Source organism: Anopheles maculipalpis, chromosome 2RL (genome assembly GCF_943734695.1).
Source record: "Anopheles maculipalpis chromosome 2RL, idAnoMacuDA_375_x, whole genome shotgun sequence".
Lineage (NCBI taxonomy): Eukaryota > Metazoa > Arthropoda > Insecta > Diptera > Culicidae > Anopheles > Anopheles maculipalpis.
Genome location: NC_064871.1, coordinates 9,092,084 through 9,107,763, shown reverse-complemented (window position 1 = coordinate 9,107,763; position 15,680 = coordinate 9,092,084). Strand labels below are relative to the sequence as shown.

Sequence of the window (15,680 nt, the reverse complement as noted above, 5' to 3'; positions counted from 1 at the left end):
AAACAAAGTGCCAGACCGCGCACCTCGGGAGGTTTACGCACCCTGCACAAAAACGGTGCTTACCGTTTATTTTGACCATTAACGATCATCAGAACATACATTTTAAAAACATTTCATTTTGGTTGCAAAATGTGACTGCATTATACTAAAACCTTCCACCGTATCATCATCATCATCAGATCTGCTTAATGTTGTTTTCCCTCAAGTGATCAGGTACCGTTTATTCACGTACACGAGCGGACATTTTGACAAGTCACCAATGCTACAGGAAAAAAAACATATCAGTAACGAACTATTTCAGATCTCTTAGCTCAAACATTAAAACGAATAGCATTCAACAGCCAAACAGCGCGCTAAATTCATCCAATGTGTTTACGAACTTTGAAAGGCCACACACGCCTAAAACTGGACGAAGTCTCCGCCATTCTTATTGCTCGCTCTTTATGTTTTTAACAACACATTCTGCCGCAAATAACTGGAACCTTTTAATAGGGAAAATAAATCCACGGCCTGAATGGTACGATTACATAATGAAGTGCAATCTATCAGAACTAACGACTTCTTCCGATGGTGAGGTACCGGCCAGCACAAACGCAGCTAGAAGTATGGGGTATACTAGCCTGGAGATACTCAACATACACACCAGTACCTCTTTGCCACTTCACATCACCTTCAGCGGATGTGCCGTGAAGCATAAAATGGCCACATAACCGTGAAACCACGGTGCAACACAGAACCATAAAACTGGACCTAAAAACCCAGAACATCATAAGCATTATAGCAAATCATAAACACACACAGTTTTAGATTTCTAGCTATTCTGGCACACATTGCTGTTGCCAAAATCGGTGTCTCGAAACCATAAAAAAGCAGCAAAACAAACGGTGAGTGCTCTTGTGATTGATTATCGCTCATTAATCTTAACGCCGGTCGGGAGCCTTCACCGGAATGGTATGTGAACGATTTCTGACCATTAGCGGACGCCGCATACGTCTGTGATCGTACACAAAGCACATATGATCCATTTCTCCCTCAGCCCAGATGTATGCCATCAAACATTCGTGGCTTCATTTTTGTTTGGTTCAAAATCACACATGCAACTTCAACAAGCGCATCTCGTGAATGCAGCAGCACACGGTGCAATCGAATCGAAAGCAGCTCAGTCGAGCCGTGGTTTCCAATCTGGTCCAAACAGGAGACTATATTGAAAAACAGACAAAGTAACGAGAGAGAAAGATAACGAAAGTGCACGTCCATTTTGTTTGGGAAGAGATTTTATGGACCCATTTTCTTACGCGGAAAGTAACATCAGCTGGCTCGTGACGAAGACGTTTCCGTATGATCTCTGTAGCCCTTTTTGCGCCTTTCGGCAGCTCCCGATAGTCACTCAACACTGACAGCTGTCATAATGTGCTATCTCTCTTTCTCTCTTTATTTCTCAACTCCCTAACGGGAGGCCATCGAACCTGATGCGCACAGATGTAAATTAATGTTTGCCGAAACGACAGTTTTCGCCAGGTCGTACTGGGTGTGTGCGCGTGTGGAATGCTAAAATCCATCGTTCCAAATGAGGACGGAATAGAGGAATGCGGCTATAAAATGTTTTTCGAAATGGCAACAATCGTGTGCGCGAGGATAGTCTACCAATAAGGGGTAAGAGGATGGTTAAGTGCCTCTGGACATGCAAGACCGGCCGATGAGCTTGCACAGAGAGCGTAAGACACGGCGTATTTATCGATGATGGTGAAGGCGGGTTGACGCATTCTGGGTTGTTCTGTTGCAAGACGGTAAAGGAACAGTTTCTTGCCCAGCGGGAAATTACTTATCGATCAAACGAACTTTGGACGTAGGAGAGAATACTCATAAAAGCTACGAGACGATGGTAGAAAGTTGTTACAATGTAGCCATGATATGGTTTACATTGGAAACAAAAGCAGTCATACATTTGCTTGCGTTGGTGTAGGGACAGATTAAGTTGTTAAATTTGACAACATGGCGCTCTTTTGGTTCAAGGAGAATTGACAGTTTATAATAACTCCATAGAACAGGAAGCATTGTGCTATTGCATGCCACGAATGGGACAAGAAATTCGGTCTGTAAGTTTCCACAATTCCTTGGAGTCCCCCGGTGGTGGGTGTAACCCCGGAATCAAATTAAAAAAAAAACTAGACTATCACACACATTTAACCACCCACAGTTTCGGCTAGGAGAAAGGAAACAATAAAAAAAGGGAACTCCGAAGAGAAAGGAACCTTTTTACTCGGCACGGGTACGTCACGGCATAGAAAGCTTTCAAAACGCGAACACAACAAGCTGCTGCTGCCGTTTGCTGCATTTGCACACCCTTTGCCGTCCCTTCCCTCCCTTTGGTGAGCCAATGCCATTGCATTGGCATTGCCCCGTGCACAATTCACAGTGCACAGCAATCCAGCTCTTTACGATCGAATTTGCACACCGGCACGACGGAAGTCGAAGTCCGTCCACGTGGTGGGTGGAGTTGAAGGGAGTTGATCAAAAGGGGTTGGCCGCCCCAGACCCATCGGAGCGTTGTGGACCGGAAACTATTTCTACAGCCATTCGCGTTTCAATCGGCTCTCATTGGTAAATTGGTTGGCCGAGTGCCGATTATCGGGGAGCCCGTATTGGATAATGGTTGGAAAGTTTTGGGAGGTGAGTCGGTCTCGGTGATTATGTTGCAAAAAATTGCGAGGCCATAGAGCACAAAATTCACATCAGTCAGAAGATTGCGATATCACAAATGATGTTTCTCTTCCAAAGAATTATTCCTGATACTTCTTGACTGTTGCCAAAAAAATAAGATTGTCTTGTGACATTGTTTTAGAAAAATTAGAATGAAAATTCCGCTGTTGTTGTCCCAATTCTTGATCTCTTGAAGCATAACGTGATACTATTCTTAGACCGATTTTACCATCAATTCTATTAGCAAGCGCCAGACAGATCAAATACGCTCAAGTGCTTGAAATCTGCCAAGTTTGCCTAGTAAAGCCATTAAAACTTGCTAACAAAACTGAAATGTGTTTTGTTTACAAAAATACATACCCTTAAAAGCGATTGAAACTGCTGCAGATTGGTTATAATTAAAGCAGCAAAACGGTCAATTAGGGCAATTAAACATTGGATATATTGGTGAACCACCTTTGCTACACGATGTCCGATGCGCTGTACCGTAAGCTGTGGTTCGGTGGTTAGCGATGGGTTTCTGATTCGCGCCATACGACCGAAACATTTGAGAAGTTACGCAGATCATTTTCTTCTGTTTCTTAAAAACCTCACACACTGACCGTCAAAGAAATGTCGTACACAGGCGTAAACTAACGCTAACTAGCCGCTTTTGTTTACAAACAGAACAGAAACGTGCTAGACAAGATGATCGATGCCGGTGGTCGATTTAATTGTTCTTCCTAAATTTAAGCTAATCTTGATCAGGGATTGTAATACGTCGCACGTCGGACGGACAGATTGTGACTGGAAAGGCCAACAGACTGTCAGAAACGGTTCGCCTCTACTTGCCCACACTATCGGGGCGAGTTGGCGTTGCGACGCGTTCGGTTCAATCTGCACCGAAACCGACACGGTTGCATTATCAATTGCTGACCTCCCCATCACCCACTAAAGAACAGGCGCAGTAAGAATGTTATTGAAATTTATTTTCTTGTTTTAGTTCAGCTATTTTTACTTCCACTTCTTCCTGCTCTCTAACCATCCTTTGAAAACTGCGATAGCGCCAGCTGATGACTTCTAACCGTTTGACCTACCTTGCCTCTGGTTCTCTGTCCTCCTGCAGGGGGTTCATCTTATCATCTAGCGAGCCACTGAATAGGGCACGTGCACGCAAAGTGATAGGAGCGTTGGGAGGGTAGTTCTGCCGGTGTGCAGACGCTCACTCGCCACAGGTTGCAAACAATTTGCATGATCATTACCAATAATTGACCATATACTCACTTGCCCCATTGTCGCCTCGGTTTGTGCTGTTATCCAGTTGTGGCAGCCACAAGGAGGTGATCCGCCATATCGCCATACAAAATAGACAGCTGTGGCGGGGTGTTGTTGGGCGGGCCGACGCTTACATAACGCAAGCCTTCCCCGAGAGTGTGTAATCGGTTTTGGTTTTGTTGGTCAACTAAACTATCTTACATACGAGTCGGTATGGGGCTATGAGGCGCTTCTACTCTAGATGATATCTTACGACCACGCCGACGACTCCTGTAACACGAGCAATGCTGCTGCTGCTTCACTTGAAATGCACTAATGCGACCCACGTCAAGGCAAACCCGTGATCAGATATGGGGTCGTGATTTGTTCACCGTGCACCACCGCTTCTAGTTCCGGAACTATTATCTTTGCACGATCCTACGACCTTCGCCAAGGTTTACGATCGTCCCCCGATGCTGTTACTTACTGCCGCCTGTCGAAGCAATAACAGTTTATTTAGAGGTCCGCTTATCCAAATGCGTGGAAAATTTCGACGGAAAGTTCATGACCCTCTGAGGGGGGGGGGGGGGGTTCATGTTTTCCAGCAAGTAGCTATACATCACATACACGCGAACGTTTGGTGACGCTCAATTTCCTTTACCGAAACGCTTTCGGAGCTCATCTTGATGAGATCTTCATTGTAGACACGCGAACACGCTCCAGCTTCTTGATCTCTTAATTGCTGGGATGTTCAAGGGAGTACGAGGTAGCTGTAATTAGCGGAGGCCAGGAAACCTGCACCCACGGGATCAGCAGTTATTTCATTTCTAACCGTCTAAAGCAAACGGGAGATATGTCACGTGCCCACAGCGGATCCTAAGATCGCCGAGCTGGTCGACCTCTTGACTTGTTCGAGCCGGTATCGCTTCGGGCCATCGGTTGGGCTGTAAATTTCCGTACCGACTATGATTCCACTATCATGCTCCGGAACATGTGACATACACGGCGAGTGTCGCCCTCACGTTGACACACTCGTCGCCCGGACCTCGAGATTACTTGTTGATGATGCAGTGTCGTAGTCGTTAGCCGACCACCCTTCCCGTGCCAGTAAGATAATAAAGAACCGGTGAGATGCGATCCAGCAACACCTACGTGACGGTAAGCACCTCAGACATTACATCTTGGGGTCATCTTTTGCATTGTGATTACCGGCAGTAAGCAAAGTCGTGATTAAGATTACCTGCAGGTATCGTACTGTGAGAGAAATTACAATGCTTCTTCCAGCAACACGCATCAACCTGGGTGTCGAGAATCTCTATAGCGACGTGCCAGAATGAACCTCGGGCCTCGTAGACCCTTGTAAAAATTCACCATCATTTCCGTAATTCTGCTCAGGTTCAAAAGCAGCATAAAAAGGTCTACTAGAGGGATTGTTGGCGATGAACAATGAGCAACAGACAAACTCGGAAGTTTTGTCACCTTCCAGTGGACCATGACGCCTTGCGGTGACAGATATCCATTGATTTCTGATGCTCGATGAAGTCTGGCAACCTTTTTTTCCATTCTTCCTGTGGTAGGTGTGGAAGGCTAGTGCACGATTTGCGCACTGAGCGAAAACTACATCGTTTTCATCGACGCGTGGGCAAAATTCCGTAATTCACTCACTTCAATCCTAACCATACACACTCACACACACACAGGAACTTTGCGTTCGTCTTGGCCGTCTTGATCAATTTCATTGGAGGCATGCAAATCACCGAATGTCCGCAAAACACAGCGCAGAATAGGAAACGTGCGCCGTAGATACCGTGTCGATCTGAGACCCGGTAGGCGACCCTCCACGGTATGAATAGTAACTAGTTTTTATGAGGACGTACGTGACGGTAATCACGAATAATCGACTACTACCCGACGACTACTTCCCCCGAACGGTTTGACGCGTCACTATTCCCGGGGACTAGTAGTCGGCAGGGTGATTTAGAAGGGAATTAGATAGTTATTCCCTGCGAGGGGGGGACTGGTTCGATTGAAGCCGGCCGCCCAACATTAGTGGGTAGCGTTTTCCAAGAACCATCCGCACGATTCTCCCTCATTCACCCCCTCCGGTCCGCGAAAGTGCGAACACTTTGCAATCGATCTTCTATTCACTGCGCATCGTGTATCGACTTACGGTCAACAGGTTCGCTTAGCTAGTAAATAATGGGTAAAGCGCAAAAAAAATGAAGATAAATTGAATAACATGCATACAATTTCTACACACAAACACACTGAGTAGTACATCTTCCCTTCTAATGGCGAAGGGTGTACATTTCAACGATTGACCTAGAAACGAGTTCCATTGGATGGAAAGTGATGTGGAGGGAAGGTTTATCTATGCAGATTCGTTTAAAAGCATGCGAAAAAAAAACATAATATTAATCTTTACCAGGTCGTGTCAGGTATGCGTAGTGGTCTAGAGAACACTTGGAGCCACCGGAATGGTACACTGTCCGCAGTGGGTTATTTCATTAAATGATCACGTCCTCATAGCGATGCAGGGTGGCGTAGGCGAAAATTAATTAAAAAGCACGTACGAGGTGTGTTCTGGTTGCTTTGGAAGGTATGGCAGATAGAAAATGCAGAGCAATGACATGTACGCAAGCGTTCTCGTATTAATTTCGTTCCAAAAATGCACTTATAGTAGAGGCTCATCAGCTGCAGCTAATGGTTCTGATGTCAGAAACGTGTTGCAACGTTGTGGGAAAGTAAAATAATGCATTATCAGTAAGGACATTTCTGCATAACTTGCGGTAGATCACTAAGTAGAATCACGGCAGCAGAACTGTCTATTAAAATAGGTTCTCACATATCTGGGGCTTGACATGGATGAAGTAATTTTCGGAACCACTCACGGTTTAGTGTCGTCGCAGTAATCACAATCTAAAAAGGCTTTACGGACTGGTCGTCCGGTTCCGTTTTCATGACATGATCAACCCACACTGATCCTGACGAGTTTAATTCGCTACAGCTCCTAGTGTCCTTCAACAGCATACAGAGCCATAAATCCTTCTGAGCATTTCCCTCTCAAACGCTTCTACGAGGGTTTTTTGGGGCTTGGAATTCTAAGAGACTTATGCAAGTACTAGGAGATTACATTTCACGTTTCCTCAAAACGAGTTCCGAGAGAACGAGAAAATGAATCAATAATTTTGATGGCTTGATGAATATTCAAAGATGTCCTACGATGATAGAAGAAGCTTACAAAGTTTACTTGTGCTACTCTGCTGCTCTAACACATTTTGAGGAATTTCTGTTGGTCAATAACTTCTTACTTTATTGTTTCGAATTCAAAATTCATCGCAACCCTACTGGATCAGAACTTCACTTCAGAATTCCTCTTTACTCCTTTGATCTGGACCTCTCGCGCCCGACCAACCTGGGAGTGTACCACCGAGTAAATCGAGTGGCAGCAACAGTGATTGTAACCCAAAGTTCATTGACAGCTAGCATATAAAATGCTCTCTGCACTTTTCTAGCTCCAATGCGAGAGATGACGCTCGTATGAATGAATTGGCCCTCTTACTCTTCCATGCTGCTGTGCTGGCTCGCGGCTACGATGCGAAGAATGTGAGTATTTGAACCCGCCAAATAGCGACAGGTCAAACTTTCACTTTTTGCCATTGTGTACTGTGTGTTGTGCCCTTCGCGCGTAACAAAGATGGCTGCTGGGTGGCGGGCAGCGCGAGAAGGGTTTCGAGTGTGTATGTGTGCGATAGATCGTGTGCAAAGGTGCATAACGCTGAGCAGACCCCAAATCATGGCCCCCTGATGGTCTTTCCGAAAGGGTGAAGTAAAACCGGGTCCAGAAAAGCACCCGGTGGACGGTGGTATTTCTTGCCTTCTGTTTTGTTTCACTTTTCGTACTGTGTTTTTCCTAATGCTTCTCCTCTATGGACAATTTTTACTGACTTTGGATTGGATACTTGAATCCCCACAGAAGGAGATTTCCATTCATGCTAATGGAAGTGTTATCCGACTTTCACGTTAAGATGATAATTTGAACGATGTGTTTGGTTGTAAAACTATCATTCATTGCTATATAATCATAAGTATTGTAAACAAATGAACACATTTTTTTACAACATTTTTTTTTAACGGACAATTGTCACGCTAGCCGACATTCACTGTACGGCAGCGTGTTCCACTTTCAGCCTCGTTCAAAGCATACCGAACGACGACCGTCTGACCGGTTTTGTGGACGGTTGGAAAAATAATAAAACCACATGATGGAACGCCGAGAACATGTATGTGGACCAACGTTACCACCTGCCCCCGATACGATTCAACTGTATGTTTCGACTACTGATCGATGGTAGATATTGGAGCGAGATATTGTTGGACGTAAAGCCTGCAAACACCTTCCCCACGGGTTGGGGAGGCCACACAGCGCCACGCTGCCGGTAGAACATTCTTCGGCCCGTGGGAAACTATCGAAAATATTAACCAAAACATAAGGGCCCAGAGGGCACTGACAGGCTCGCCGACATGCCATTGGTGCATTAACTCTTACGGTCTGCCGCAAGCAGAAGAGGATGGGGAGGATCGGGTAGGTGCTTTTACCATTCAATTTGCTCCGGATTAAGTGTGATGCTTGAATTAACCTTTAAGTGGCATGGTTTGCTTCAAAATACCACACGTAAAATGATTCTAATAGCATTTTCATGGATCCTGGTCACGGCACCAACGCGTGTACTGATACAGCTTATTTTGAACTAGTTATAATATTCAGTAAATCTATCGGTGAGTAAAACGTCACGAAAGGAAATGAAGGGAAGAGCGCAATTAATAGTCAATTGATGAAGTAATAAATATTAAAACCGAAATTGATTGCATTGCCACAGCCCGTAGGAAGCGTTTTGCTAACACATTGGCGCATCGATTCACTCTTACCCATTCCGTAGTGCAAGCAATTTATTCAAACTCCTTTTTAGGGTTTCGGACGTTTGGTAATCGTACTCCCGGCCGAGAGCATGAGCAGAGTATGGGTTTCGGTAGATCACAAACTGCAAAAGGAAAGCAAAACCATCCACGCCTGTATCCACCAAACGAAAAAAAAAACGAACTAACCTTCCTGAACAGGGTTAGTTAGACTTCGAGACCACTCTCGTGAGGGTAACGTTGGCGGAAAGAGAGAAAAATAATTTGTTTGGAAATGTTTAACGAACGATTGAGGAAGCTTTTAATGTTCGAGCGTTTATGTGCTTTTCGTTGCTCTCTAAACCGTGCCCCTCCATGCCTGCCTTACTTACTTCTAAAGAAGACGGGTTCGGTCCAGCTAGAGATGGGCAAAATTCGTGTAAAAATAAAATAGGATCCAGTTCCGGAAAGAAGGTTGAGAACCGTTTATAATTGTCCGGAATCGTCTGGAACATACTGAAACTGCCCGGAATCGTCAGGAACGGACTGGAATCGTCCGGATCCGTCCAGACACTTGATTCCAGAGCCGAAGCAACTGGAACCGTCCGTAACTGCTCGGAGACATTAAAATCGTTAATAGAAGAGCATTGGCCTTCCAACCAATTGAATGGCTGTTTTCAACGGTTAAATAGAAGATAGATGTTTAGACAGATCCAGTCAGATTTGGCGATTCCGTTGCTGCACTCCAGACAACCCATCACTTCACTAGTTCCATCATCGGGTTTCATCAAAAGCCCAGCATCCTTAACAAACAGCGCACTTTGCGTGGCGCTCACGTTTGCGTGGTATCAGTGCGTCGCTCGGTTCAATTTTCTCACACGCGAAAATGGAAAAGAAAACCAAAAAAAAAATGGCGGGAGAAAATTGCGAATATCCGTTTGCCACAAATGTCCGCCGCATGCGGGCACGAACAATACGACGTGTGTGCGGTGTTCGTGACCACGCGGTTCGCGTTCTTCCTCGGAGGAGAGGAGAATTGGACCGGGAGCGGTATACAGGTGAGGTGAGTTTTCTTTCACCTTTCGCACCGGATCCTGGTGAAACTCCGACCGACCACCGAATTGCAACAACGCATTGAGTCGAAATCGAAAAGGGGTGTGAAACAATACAGACAGGGGAACGTGAGTGCAAGGAAAGCAAGCCGGGCAACCATCTACTACTGCTATCATCTACTATCATAAAAAGCTTCATTTTCCGGCAGGTGTGTGTGTGTGTGTGTGAAAATAGATGAGATTGAAAATTGGTCCGAAAATTACTGGCACGCCAAATGAGAAAGAAGCAGTGGGCGGTTTCACTTTGTGTTCAAAATTTTAAAAAGAGTGTTTGAAAAGCTTCTTCCTGTGTAGAGACGGGTCATGTGAAAGTTTACACCACAGTAATCGAACACAAATAAACACACAGCAATTATTTGATTGTGAAAAGAAAAGCTCCCTTTTTTGTAATTTAATTTTTGAAAATATAAATACGATACCGAAAAGGCTGATGCTAATAAATTCGTATAACCCTTCCAACTGACACAGTCATGGTGTAGACATCAAAGGCACTTTTTTGGACGAGAAACAACAGCATTCATTCCCCGAAGCTATTTCTGCTTTTTATCCAAAACGCTGCCCACCAGTTTTTCCTTTCTTATGGAAATTTTACATTTCGAAACAGAATACAACACACGCACACACTTCTAGGGAAAATTGTGTGTAAATTGGATGTATGGAAAAACCACAACGAACCGAAACCGAAATGTCTGTCGGTGAAACGCAGCTCCTCACCTTTTTGGTTGTGCTCAAATTTGGCGAAATCTACGCAGTTTTCGGCGTTGCCTTCTGTTCGCACGTGAACGCACTAACCAACGCTACCAGGGACGGGCAGGAGTTTTCATCAATTTTCACTATCAATGAAGTTTCATCGCGAGCTTGGCGGGCGCGCACGAGAGATTATGTTTGCCGCGAAAACAATCAAATGGAAATAAAAACAAAACTGACGAGATGGAAGCTACAGAAAAAAATACACCCAATCGCCCAACGTCAACGTAGTGGAAACGCCCGGAAAGGTAGGGAAAGAGTGCAACCAAAAATAAATATCAACACAAAACAAGAGCGATGAAAGTGATCGAAAAAAAAGCGGACCCACAAAAAAGCACACTGTATCATTCAATCAGCGACAATCAGCACAAAACTGGAACGGGGAAAAAGGCACAAAATGGATGGAAAACATCATTTCCGCCACACGATCCGTCCCGATTGGGAGCAATTGCTTTCGATTTTTCGGTGTTCATTTTTCCCACCGGCCATCGGTGCACATTTGCTCGATCAAAGTGTGTTTACTTGGGGACGCTACGTAAATAGGGGAAAAAATGATTTGTCGTTTAATGCAGAGAGACTCGTGAAGAAAATTTAAATTTATCACTTAAGCACACGTCGATCAGATGCATCCGAGACGAGACGTCAGTAAACAGTGATCCGATCATGATCATGCGCAAAACTGGACAAAAACTTCCTTCTTTGCACGTTTGACGCAATTCGATCGGCAATCGTACAGTGAACTAGAAACCTGTACCTGGTGCAGTGGAACGGAACGGACCGGAAGCATTACAATTTGCAGCTCGTGCATTGCACTGATACTACCCTTGGTGGCCGTTTAGTTGAAGCACGAGCCAGCAGAGGGCCATGAACGAAACGATGAAGAAGTTGGGTATTGGTTTTTATTGCTGTGTAAGTACTTACAAACACACAAACAAACAGTGGAGGGGAATTTATTATTAGAATAACAACGATCTGAAGGTCAAATCGTGCCTACAAGGAGTATTAAGTTGGGGGAGTTATCATTGAAGTGAAGTTTGATAGATTGTTTTTTTTTTTGCAACAGATGGCGCAACTACTAACGTACTGTCAGAGCAACCTGTACGCTAATTTACACTAAAGCAGGTCAAGTATCTGAATTTCGCTTCTTTCCCTACTTTCGAAGTCGTTTATTAGTTTAAAAGAGACTTTAAACTCTTTTCCAAAATATTCAATCCATTAGCATTTCTTGTATCATATTTTTTAATTTGTAGCTTTATAGTTAAAAATAAATCAGTTCCTCGGTTATGGGACACAAGATTTCTTTCTACCATTCATGTCTCTAGAAGAACGATTTAGAGCAGGTTCGAAACCGGTTACCACCGGTTGACAGGACCATTCCGGTGTGCAGCACATTCAGCAGCTCTCGCCACTCATACAAATGTGTGTTCGTCCTCGTGGTTTCCTGAATTTTGCACCGTTTCCGACATTCGCAATGACAATCCGGGGCCGGGTGTTTGTGTATCCATTTTACCTATTGCGCTCGTGGGCAGGCACAGACGAAGAGATGCCATCACGGACAACATCCGAAAAACAATGTCATCAATGTCACCGGAGACTATGGCAGCAAACCGGGATCGGAATGACAGCAAACCTTCTCGAAGCTGCTACTGTTGTACGCGACGACCTACACACACACACACCTACAGCGGCTGTCAGTCAATGTACGTGCCCGATGTATGCGCCAGATTTGCAGGCCACCGTACCCACCAATAGCCGGTTGCAAACTTTGTCGATGAACCTTGAGTAAGGTTAGCCGCCGACGTAGTCGAGGACCAGTTCGTGCTACGGTGTGGGAACTAATGGTGTCAAACGTTGCGCAACGAACATCTATCCTTAACATGGGGAACGTCTGGTACCCGTGGCTCAATGATGCGGGCGTAACCATTGGACGTTTGTTCTCCGGATGTAGAATTTCTGCTGCATCTGTCTAGATTCCAGGCATATGCAATCGAACTGACATTCACGGACCATTACATCGTCCTTGACCATTGCATGAAACTTCCTAATGAATATTTAAAAATGTGCTGTGCGAGTGATCCTAGGAGAGCACGAATGGCGGATGGGTATGTAGCGGGTGTCGGGAAAGTCATTTTAAAATTTGCATAATTAACTTCCCGTCCGATCGATTTCAGCAATTCAGCGAATCCAACGAGAAGTGCATTTGGTCATTGCACACTTGGGTCAAGGATTTTTGGACAAGAACTTTGGTACAAGGTCATTTCTCTGTATCATAGTTCCCAATAGACGAAATCTCGGCGATCCTTACATTCTCAGCAATCGACGCGAATCGTTCTTGATCGTTTTAAAAATATTATCGTTAATGATATTCTAAAACAAACTCTTTAATCGGAAAAAAGAACCAGTTTTGGTAAGAATTTAAATTGCTGGTGCTTCCCAAATCCACTGGCGACGCGAAAACAACCGAATACATTAACCATAAATCCCGGGTGGGAGGAAGTGTCATTACGTTTTATCATCCCCGTTGCGATCTTGACTTGTTAAGGCTATATTTTACACGAAAAAATAAAATCCCCATTCAAGGGACAGGCGGTTGGAAACGGCAAGAAGTATAGGACGGAATCGCAAGCAGGATTAATGTATTCCCTCCTCCCCCATTGTCTCGTCTTTGGATCGGATCGTCTTCGTTCTTTCGTCCTCAATCGGTCACATGACGTCAAGATCGGTGATTTTTGGTTTGTTTGCTGGACGTCTTTTTTTTTTTGCGTGTCTCTCTTTGTACATTTTACAACCACCGACAGTTAAAAGGAATGTTATCTGATGAGGTTGACTTTGGCCAAAAACGGGGACAGGTTTTTAGCAGAGAGAAGGTTCATCCGAGTTCGCTAAAACTGCGACGCAGAGGCGATGGAGATTTTTTCGTGCACGAATGCAAAAGAAGCTTAAAGCGGTTATGGAAAAAATGTAAGGAAGGAACACACTTCGAACAGATGACGGCTGTCAAAGAGGTTCGTATTTTGGACCTGGCCGGCTTATGACAGCAAATGTTTGGCCACCTTTTGATTGATCATCTTGCGGGGGATGATAAATTTTACTTCCCGCGGCAGTCATCATCATGCCACTTAATGGTTTGTTGTGTTTTGCCGGAAAACAATATGCTTGATCGACATTGAAGCGTACTGTAAACAAGTGTGAACCTTGTTGGATAAATTTTGAATCATGTAAATCTTTCCGAAACGAATTGAACTGTCCGATTGAAATGATCGACAAATTAGCATACATTCCTACGCATAAGTTCAAATACTGCTTTTTTTTGTCGACCACATAAAACCCAATTGCGGTGGTTCATGCTGCACGTACGTGTACAAAATGGAGGCGCGTTGGCGCCGGTAAACATTTCAGTGGGAGTTGGAAAACAAGATCGCTGTTTGGGTGTTTGTAAAACATGGCGCGAAGTGTCTAGGGCGTTTAACGCACCACCACCACCGGTCGGCACCTTCAGTCCGCCTCAAGAAAACGCAAATGTTCGATAATTGCCTGTAGGAAGTGTAATTACCATCGGAGCACACTTAATGACATGCGCGATACGAAACTGTTGTGTGTCTTCCTTTCGGGCGCGATCTTGTGCAGCACATGTTACGGATCCATTATCATCCACACACAGGCTGCCTTACAAATGGCTCATTCTCTGTTAGATACTGAACCTAGGGAGAGTGTTCCAGTTTGGGAGGTGCAGGAAACGCCAAAGTACCGTCCGGAGATTGAATCAAAAAAACGAAAGTTTCAACGGTTTGCTTTTTTTTGTGAAGTGCAATGGGGAGGTTCGACGTGATAATTGTAAGACGCTGCTGCTGGCTACGGAAGTTCACCTGTTAGGATCGGTTTTTGTACTGCTTCACAAAATGGCCCCGAATCGCATTAACTGTACCTTCCAAACCCACTTAAACGTCTTTATTTTCCCAACATTCAACATTCACTGATGAATCTTGTTTTTAACGGAAACGATCTTTGAGAAATCTGCCGGGTTCGAAAGAATATCTCAACACCTTTAGGTGTTCCGTGTTGCAACATGTTGACGGCTGGTTTCAGTCTGCATAAAAGGATGTAACAACCCTAACCTCCAAACGTCACGCATGCCAAGAGACAGAGAGATCATTGTCTTCTCCCGAGACCATTGCATATCAATTTCAGTGGCGTCGGGATGTAGCCGCTTCGGCTTGCTAAACGCATTCGACATGCAAGGCATAAAGCAACCAGTTTGTATGATAGACATCCCGAATGCAACGGATCGAGTTGTTGCTCTTGGTTGCTACTTATAAACTCGGAGGATATTCGGACATCTTGGCAAGTACATGAAGGTTCGTCCAGAACAGCCTTGGAATCTGACAGAGGCGATCAATACTTAGCGATGCCTTTTAGATACATCTGTAACTTCCAAAGGAACATAAGATCAGTGAAGATCAGGGCGCTATGGGTGACTCAACCCGATTCTCCGATCGTATACAGCCGTGGTAATGTTTTTGTCTAGGTGATTTCTTCGTACAAGTCAGTGTGTAGGTTTCGCACGGGTAGCGGCTAGCTACCACACGACCACGCATTCCAGGGAGATATCTAATGCACAGCAGTAGATCACATCGCACGATGATCGATCAGTACAACGATCAGACGTGAAACTTGGAGCACATTGGGGCGACAGTTGCACCACCTTCTCTCAAACAATCAGATCAATCCCTTGCAGTTACTCAAAGTGACCTTTCGGGATTCGAGAGCCCGAACGAACTAGACCTCCTCTAAACTGATCCTAGCTCACATGCGAGAGAGCAAAAAAAAATCCCCCAACATCACACCGCTTGCTGCAAATTGTTGAAATATTTTCTCACGGGGTTTAACAACTGCCTGTTGACTGCCATTTTTGTTCCTGTTGTGCACTGTTTTGCTCTTTTTTTTAGACCATGCCCCATTATGCTACTCTAGAATGCCGTTTTGCTCCACTGC

The 15,680-nt window shown here is 44.7% G+C and overlaps 4 protein-coding genes across 5 annotated transcripts in view; 1 reads left to right on the top strand and 3 right to left on the bottom strand.

Annotated features, from left to right (window-relative positions):
- LOC126559813 (E3 ubiquitin-protein ligase Iruka) overlaps positions 1 to 929 on the bottom strand; it is a 33,461-nt gene extending 32,532 nt beyond the window's left edge. The window contains exon 1 of the mRNA XM_050215985.1: positions 926 to 929. The gene's annotated coding sequence lies outside the window, so the exon portion shown is untranslated. The remainder of the gene's footprint in view (positions 1 to 925) is intronic.
- The window catches only part of LOC126558677 (cleavage and polyadenylation specificity factor subunit 4), a 500,167-nt gene that overhangs the window by 231,199 nt on the left and 253,288 nt on the right, over positions 1 to 15,680 (bottom strand). The gene's annotated exons all lie outside the window — the stretch shown is intronic.
- The window catches only part of LOC126557508 (probable methylcrotonoyl-CoA carboxylase beta chain, mitochondrial), a 142,554-nt gene that overhangs the window by 46,048 nt on the left and 80,826 nt on the right, over positions 1 to 15,680 (top strand). The window lies entirely within an intron of this gene.
- LOC126557207 (protein kinase C) overlaps positions 1 to 15,680 on the bottom strand; it is a 283,290-nt gene that overhangs the window by 210,304 nt on the left and 57,306 nt on the right. The window lies entirely within an intron of this gene.